The 9,143-nt window shown below is 44.5% G+C and overlaps 1 pseudogene; it reads left to right on the top strand.

Annotated features, from left to right (window-relative positions):
* Positions 1 to 229: 229 nt before the first annotated feature.
* LOC147893475 (putative methyltransferase At1g29790 pseudogene) lies at positions 230 to 1,681 on the top strand (annotated as a pseudogene).
* Positions 1,682 to 9,143: the final 7,462 nt, after the last annotated feature.

Genomic DNA, 9,143 nt, shown 5'->3' with positions numbered 1-9,143 from the left:
TAGAGGGCGTGCGATCATGCAAGGGTGATACTAAAGCACGTTCCTCCTCGTCGTCTACCACCTTCAAGTCAAGCTCATCGCCATCGCCATAGCCATTGCCCCTGATCATCCCATCGCCATAGCCAACCTTCCCTTTATCATCCCCCCCTCCCCTCCTTCCTCCCCTCCTCCCCTTCGTATGCAGTTCTCCAAACGTTTACCCCCTCGCCCCCCCTCCCTCCTTAGCATCATGGGCTCCGAAGAATCCCATAAATCCATGGAATCCAACCGTCGCCTCCGTCGCTTCTCCCAATCCCTCCTCTTCGTCCTCACCCTCGTCGGCTCCAACCTCCTCACCGCTTACCTTTGCTGCTGGGAACCCGGCACCCGTGACTACTCCTCGACCAGCTTGTCCGGCCTTGCCGGCGGCCACGACGATGTGCCCCTCTCTAGCCTCGTCACCGGCCTCGTTTTTCAGTTCAATCAGACCCAAGCCGACCTCCAGCGCGCCCAGCAGGAGCTCTACGACGTAAAGGCGGAGTTGCGTGCTTCTCGCGTGGAGCTGTCCAAGATCTTCCTAGACGCTGTGTCTCGGAATATGGAGCTAATCAATGCTTCGACTGAAGTTCTGAGAGGCATGGCAGACTCCAAGCTGGAGGGCAAGCAGCTTCCCGGAGATGAGGCGGACCCGTGGATGCAATGGTCAGCCTGGATGAGGGAGGAAGAGGGAGGTATGACCAAAGAGCTGCAAGCGGTCACTGCGATAAGGAAGCTACCCCTTGGGTTCAACTTTGCTCAGGCATCTGATACCATGGTGTCTCCTATCGGGCATGCTTGTGCTCTAGAAGAGGAGGATCTCAAGACTTATATGGAGTATGAGGTTGGAGGAGAATGTCCCGACGATCAAAACTTAGGACAGAAATTGCTGCTTCGTGGATGCGAGCCCCTTCCTCGCCGTCGCTGTTTCGCTAGAATTCCTCCCAACTTCACAGAGCCTTACCCAATTTCTGAGAGCCTCTGGACGGCCCCAAAGGATAGCAGCATCTTGTGGTCAGCCTACACTTGCAAAAGTTTCAAGTGCCTGAATGATCGTAAGAAACATAAGGTTTTCGATGACTGCAATGATTGTTTTGATCTCAATGGTCGAGAGAGTACCCGATGGGAGAGACATGGGACCGAGATTGATTTCTCTATTGACGAAGTCTTAACTTTGAAGAACGGCACCATCCGTATCGGCTTAGACATCGGTGGAGGGGCTGCGAGCTTCGCAGTTCGAATGCTTGAAAGAGGCATCACCATAGTTACGACAAGCATGAATCTCAATGGTCCCTTCAATAACTTCATTGCCTTGAGAGGTGTAGTCCCCTTGTATTTGACCATCGCGCAGCGTCTTCCCTTCTTCGACAATACGCTGGACATTGTGCATTCTATGCACGTTCTCAGTCACTGGATTCCTACAGAAACCCTTGAATTTCTGCTCTTCGACATTGACAGAGTTCTGAGGCCAGGAGGTCTGTTTTGGCTGGATCGGTTCTTCTGCGACAAAGCACAACTTGAGGAAATATATGTACCGATGATAAAAAGCTTGGGTTACGTAACGCACAAATGGGTGACCGGACCTAAAATGGATCGTGGAAGGCAGGAGATTTATCTGTCAGCTATACTAGAGAAGCCCATGACGCGCTGGACGTTGAGCCAGTAACAGTAATTCGCATACTGCATCATCAGAAAGCCTATGTTCACTTTCAATACATCGAAGTTGCTGCGCTTTTTACTCGTCAAACCCTGAAGACCATCTCTGCGATTTGCTTGCAAATCTCTTCCAAATATATCGAAGGATCGATTCATAGTTTTGCTGTAGCAAGAAGGAGATGCTCTCGACCGCTTACATCGTGTAATTCTTTTGTGGCTCGAACTGGGCCTTATTTACAACACAAAAACGTCTGTTTTTCTGCGAGCGAGGAGGTTACAGCAGCCTGGAGTTTGATTAGCGTAGGTAGCAAAATCAAGAGCTGTTCCTCTTGGCGTCTTGTTAAGCTTTGCGTTTTGCATTTTGAGCATACAACCTACGCTGAATCAAGAGCTGTTCCTCTTGGCGTCTTGTTAAGCTTTGCGTTTTTGCATTTTGAGCATACAATCTCGCACAATCTCTGAATTCCGCTGCATATCGTAGGCGCATCGTAGGAACTAATTGGAAGCAAGCAATTGGACAGTAGAGACGTTGTAAATAACTAGGTGACTAACTATTCCTGACCGCTTCTGAATATTGTGGAATGCTCCTCTATTAGCTTCAGTTAACGTCTGCCGTCTCCATGCTGTCCTACGCCTAATACCATCTCAGGCGGCGTAGACAGTTACAACCGTATGACACGTGTGTGCCACGTCGACCAGTCCGTGTAGGCAGTCCCACATGGATGCCACATCATCAGGCTTCTCCATTGTGCAGTGCACATCTTGACGTCCCTCGTTGTATGATCTCTGTTGTCTCGTCTACGTTGTATGGAGATTTCTTGCAATTGTGGTTCTCAGAATTGGTTGCACTTGCTATAAGTTGTGGTACCAATCGATTGCGTCGGTGAAACGGTTAGGTATTTGAAGGTCTGACAGCTGTGGTGGAAATTGCGGGTCTCTGCCATACAAAGCCTTGAATGCGATGCTTGAACAGTGGTACGGTATGCATGCAACACATAAGGTAAACTTTGATCCCAATTGTCATGCGCTGGATTGACATACATCTTGAACACATTATTCAAAATTTTTGGACTTTCTCTCCTGGTTTGGACTTTTTTTTAGAGCATATCCTCCCCACTCAACTTCACTTAGTGAGCTCAAAATTTGGGTTTTTTTAGAGCACTAAATGGGTCACTTATATACAAATATGGCTTTATTAAGCTAAAAAGTCAAGCGGTGACCTCTAATATAAAAAAAAATGGCTCAATGAAGCTATAATTCCCAAACTTGTGCATGGTGCCCCCATCCAATAACTATAATAATAATAACAGTAGTCTCCTAACTCCAGTTCAATTTTAACACTATACTGATAAAGTGAAAATATGACACCATATGAAAAGAGTTTGCTGAATTCAACAAATAAGTGGTGTATAGATACACCATTAAAAAAAGAAGAAGAGTTTATTGAATTCAATATATAAGTGGTGTATAGATATACCTTTTAAAAAAAAATAAAGCATACAATACATTATCTTATTGGTGGTGTATAAATACACCATTTGTGTGGAAAAAAGCATACAAAACATTATCTTATGCATCTGAATCTCGTTCAAAGTCATCAGAGTCGTGTAATGTATTTGCGCTTGGTGGGTCAAGTTTTGCCAAATGATGTTTAATATGGACACGACTTGGATCAGGGATTGTGATACATTTTTCAACATTGTATCCATGCTTCTTTTTAAAACTTCGTGTCCTCGATTTCCAGCAATGAATAATGCTACTGACTTCCACCTCTGTTAATCCCTCATTATTTGGAACCCATTCACGTTTCTTTTGCGAGCATCCCTCATAGAGTTGTTTTATTGTATATCTTCTCGGGAGATTTTTCAATGGCTTTAGTTCATACCATAAAGCTATGAATGTTATAGGAGTTTCCTTGTCATCCCTTTCTATCTTAGCAACCTTTGCAACCCAAATTGGGCCACCTTGGTCATCCAACTCTGAACCTGGATCAGATGCCCAAACTACAATAAATAGACCCTCTTCAATCTCATTAGATGGTATAAACTCTGGTAAGGGTTTGTCTCCCTTCCTGCCATAATATTTTCGAGGTAAAAGGTATTCCTCTACTTCCTCCATATCTACTAACATATTTATATCCAAAGGAAAACTTGGTGACCTAGCTTGTTCCGGCCAAAAGGATTCACAATATTCAATGCTCATTAAGTTTTCTTGTCTTTCTAAAGATTGGATAAGTACTTCAGTTGATTTAATTGTCTCCAAATTCTTAGTTGATTGCTCTAGATATTTTTGCATCATACTTTGAAGATGTTTAATGAAGGCTTTCAAGCCTTTCATTTCATTTATGTCAAGTGATTTGTTTTTTACAAGAACAAATCTAGTTTCCTCCAATGGAATTATTCATTGTAATAAAGCATATGACTCACTCCATAAATGATCTCCATCTACTGAGTAGTGGTTCCATTGCATCACTGGAATATTGTTATGCATGTGAAACCGAAAGTAGTGTGGATTTGTGTGTCCTATTAGGGCATCATCTCCTGTTTGTAAATGTGGCTCTATGAATGCTCTCCAATCTACCATCCTCTCTAAGATAGCCACTTTTGATTCTTCCTTGCGAGACCTTCCAATTTTTTTCCTAATTCGAAATAGCATATCCTCCATTGTTAAAATATCCATTGACTTCAACTCACCAGAGATAACAATGAAGATTTGATCTATGTCTTCATGTGTATGGCCAACAAGAAGAAAGCCAACTTCCACTTCTTCAAATATTTTCAAACCAACCAGCATAGAGCATAAAGCAAATATATATTTATTCTTGTTCTCTCTCCAACAATTATCAGCTTGTATTCACAATGTGTCAGGTAAACATTCGCGAGCATCTCTGACCTTTCTTATTGCTTTCATGATTGATGTAACAACCTGGTTACTATCATGGTCATGCAAACTATCAATCCATACATCATAAAAGATTCGGTATCCATGTACTAATACTCCACACAAGTTTGTTTTTAGTCCATGTTTGCCCTCTAATGCCAGTGGGATACATCTATATCATGGCAAAGTTGTTGTATTCTAGTCCATGCCATCAATGGTGATGCACATGGACTTATTGACATGTGAAATAGCTTCCTCTCTCCAAGAAGCATACAACTTTCGAGCATCCTGCACATGATGTAAATGGTTTGATCGCCATTTAATATATCTTCCTTGTTGCTGCTCACGTTTACTATGTTCAATGGTATTTTTCAATTCATCACATGTCTTACATTTTGACATCCTTTGCTTTGATGGTGTCTTGACATGGTAAAAATCTCTACACCAAATTTTATACAAGGTTGACTGTGAAATCATGCTCTCGTCTCTGTCTTGTAAAGTTTTATTGATAGTTTCTAGGACGACCTTCTTTGTCATTCCTAAAGGAAGATGTTGTTGACTTTCGACATGTCCATCTAGCATTGTTTGTTGAAGATGAGGCTATTAGATATCAATGCTCCACTCTCGTGTAACTACGCGGGAACCAGCTAACTCTACTTGTAAGCCCCCCATATGAGGAGAAGGCATTTGAGTAGCTCGGTTATCTGGTAGATCCTAGTTTGGACACCAAATGGGGGCCATGTGTGGCCTGATGGCTCGACGGCTTCAGATAGAGTTGGCACACCGCCAACTAGGCTACATGCAAGTGCGAGAAGACATCCCTTGACTGATCGCACTGAGGGTAGACGGAGCATTTCCCAAGGCAGCCCACTCTTGGGTTGCGGGGCCCATTTGGAGCCTTAGATGATCCCGGATGGCTCTGGGCTGAATGGAGACCATAGGTTAGTTGCTCTGTTTTGCACACCAGTTATATCGTATGGTCGGTGGCCTATTTTAAGACCGATCCCCAGTCGACCATTTTGGGCAGACTGGGTCGGTCACACGATTGAGCCTAACTGACCACGATTGGTGGCTATATAAGAGCAAGCCCGTGAAGCCCATTTCATCACTGGCTATAGCAACCCTGATTCCTTAGCATCCAGCCTCCGTCTTCTACTGTTTCTAGCATGCCATCGAAGCTTCTTTTACAGGAGCGCATGGTAGGGAGGCAACGCCATCTATTGTATCAGTTCTACAGTAATCGAATTTTTTGATTCTCCATACTATCTTGTTTTCTCTCTTGCGTATGAGATCCTGTTATTTGTTGAGCACAGACGTAGTATTATTTTCTTACACGGTATCAGAGCCTGAACTCTAGCAAGAAGATTTGGTAGTGTGTTTTTTGTTTGCGAGCAGATTGTGAGAGATGGCCCAGCCCACAAGACTGCGAATCCCACCATTCGGCGAAAGCGAAAAGTTGGACGGCTCTAACTATCCACTCTGGAAGTTCAAGATGAAGACCATCCTAAGCGCATACGAGCTTTGGGACACTGCTACTGGGGTGGATGTGAGGCCGATTGCGAGGCCGAATCTAGCCAACATAGGCCAACAGATAGTACCAACTGCGGATGAGATTCTCGCGTGGACAAGAAGAAATGCAGATGCGCTGTGTTCTATTATCTGCAGTGTTAGTGATTCCGTCATGGCATTAATTCAACATGTCACCACAGCGGAGGAGGCATGGATGGTCTTGAAAAATCAGTACGAGACCACGAATCAAACGCGGATTCAAAATCTAGAGACTCAACTCGCGAACGAGAAGTTGTCTGAGTCTGAAGCAGCAGAGAAGTTCATCACTAGGGTGAAGAATCTGTGCGATCAGATGACTACGATTGGCATCACCATCACCAGTGAGAATCTAGCATGAAGGTGCATACGGATTCTCCCACCAAAGTATGACGGTCTTGTTATGGCGCTGAATACGCAAAACAGAAATCCACCCCTCAACTTTGAGGATTTCAATGTGATGCTTCTGGAGGAGGAGATGCGTCAAAAGATGAGGACTGGAGAAGATTCGACTTTCTGGACCGGATTAAAGAAAGGTAAGGGTAAGGACTCTGGTAACCCATCGTCTTCTGATGATAAAAAGAGAAAGAAGAAGATCAAGTGCTTCTATTGCAACAAGGCAGGGCACAAGTAGAACGAGTGCCGAAAGAAGATTGCAGATGAGAAGAACGGAGTAAAGAAAGAGTCCAGCAATAGCGCGCAGGCAGCACCAATAGAGCTATTCATAGCAATTGAGGAGATTTGCAATGAGGCAGTTCATGTACCTGCGGATGAACCTTAGATCACTGACAATGGTGCATCGCGCCACATGACCAGTCGGAAGGATTGGTATACCTCTCTACAGCCGCTAGGGAATGACATCCTGGTAGCAGTCGGCAATGATGCAAAATGTCCAGCAAAAGGAAAAGGTACGATTGCTCTCAAGTCAGATGGAGTTGTAAAACAATTGTCCGATGTTCTTTATGTGCCAGATATCAAGAGGAACTTGTTGTCCATTTCTGCGATCACGGATCGGGACCTCAAAGTCCAATTCGATAAGAATGGTGCACAGATCCTGCATCTTCAAGGAAAGGTCATTGGTAAAGATACACGACGCAACAACATTTACGAACTCTCAGCTTTCAGTGCTCGAGCGGATGTGAAGAACACTAAGCTATGGGATGAGAGGTTTGGTCATCTAAACCTTAGTTCTTTGAAGGAGATGCATAAAAGTGGAATGATTGTAAACCTACCAGAAATTTTAGATCTACCCGATGTATGTGAAGCTTGCATGATGGGCAAGCAGCATCGGCATCCCTTTCCTAGAGAGGCCAGTAGGGCAAAGTCTCCTCTAGAGCTTGTTCACACGGACCTCTGTGGAAAGATGGAGATGAAAGCTTTGGGTGGTTCCTACTACTTCATGACGCTGATCGATGCCTATAGTAGAAGGATATGGATATACTTCCTGAAGACTAAAGTCGAGGCTTTTAGTAGGTTCAAGGAATGGCATGTAATGGTCGAGAAAGAAACGAGGAGGAAGGTGAAGAAGTTGAGATCAAACAGAGGTGGAGAGTTCACATCAACTGAATTTGAAAGTTACTGCAAAAGTCACGGAATCAAGAGGCAGAAACCCCTGCCACATACATCACAGCAAAATGGAGTAGCATAATGCAAGATGCGCATCATCTGCGAAATGGGCTGGAGTATGATGAAAGGGAAAGATTTGCCAAAGACTTTCTGGGCTGAAGCATGTAACACTGCAGTTTACATCCTGAATCGTAGCTACACAAAAGCTGTGAATGGGATGACTCCACTGCAAGCCTTTTCTGGTAAGAAACCTTTAGCTACACATTTCAGAGTTTTTGGATGTGACTGTTTTGTGCATGTCCCTGATGCTACCAGGACCAAATGGGAACTGAAGAGCCGAAAGTTTATTTTCTTAGGCTACAATGAAGAGGAAAAGGGTTACCATCTCTATAACCCTATTACTAAGAAGGTAATTGTAAGTCGCGATGTGGTCTTCTCAGAATAGCTGCATCAATTGGAGGAGGATGCTTCCTTCCCAGACAACCAGGACCAGGATATCCATCCAGTACTGCCACCAATAGCAGACCGAACTCCCCCAACGGTGCTTGGGAGGATTCAAGACAAAGAAGATGAAGAAGAGCTTGCAGAACCACAACGGCAACGGCCATTCCCGAAGTGGGTAAAGTAGCTTTTGGATGGTAGAGAACCTCTAGCCATTGAGGAGGAACCATCCGAACACAATCAGTCCAAGAGATTAGAGGAGCAAAGAAGGGCGCAGGAACACTTGGTCAACTATGCTTTGATGACAGAAGTGATCTGTGCTGATGAACCCAAGTGTCTTGAAGAGGCACAGGGCGATGATAGGTGGATGGAGGCTATGTAGTCGGAGTATGGCTCCATAATGAAGAACAACACTTGGGACCTTGTGGATCGACCACCAAAACGCAAGGTAATCGGCACCAAGTGGGTGTACAAGACCAGGTATAAGTCCAACGGCACGTTGGATAAGTACAAGGCTTGGCTCATGGCAAAAGGATTTGCACAAGTACATGGTTTTGATTATCAAGATACTTTTGCTCCCACAGCTCGACTAACCACAATTCGCAATGTTTTGGCTTTAGCTGCCCAGGGAAGTTGGCCCGTGTTTCAGATGGATGTTAAATCTGCCTTTCTAAATGGAGATCTCAAGGAGGAGGTATACGTGGAACAACCACTAGGTCTTGAGATCCCCGGTTCAGAAGGTAAAGTCTACAAACTGAAGAAGGCACTTTACGGGCTGAAACAGGCCCCACGAGCGTGGTACCAGTGAATTGATGCCTACTTTATGCAAAACGGGTTTAGGAGGAGCCCTCTGATGCAAATTTGTATATCTTCAGAGAAGGAGGCAGGTGTATGATCGTGGTCCTTTATGTGGACGACCTTGTCATAACAGGGAACCATGAAGAGAAGATCTCGCAGACGAAGCATTTGCTAGGAAGAGAGTTTGAAATGACAGACCTCGAACTGATGCATTTCTGTTTCGGGATTGAAGTTTGGCAGGA

Source organism: Dipteris shenzhenensis, chromosome 15 (genome assembly GCF_047967505.1).
Source record: "Dipteris shenzhenensis isolate YYH24624 ecotype China chromosome 15, Dip_SZ_1.0, whole genome shotgun sequence".
Lineage (NCBI taxonomy): Eukaryota > Viridiplantae > Streptophyta > Polypodiopsida > Gleicheniales > Dipteridaceae > Dipteris > Dipteris shenzhenensis.
The sequence above is the reverse complement of the archived record's forward strand: the minus strand, read 5'-3'. Positions and strand labels throughout refer to the sequence as shown.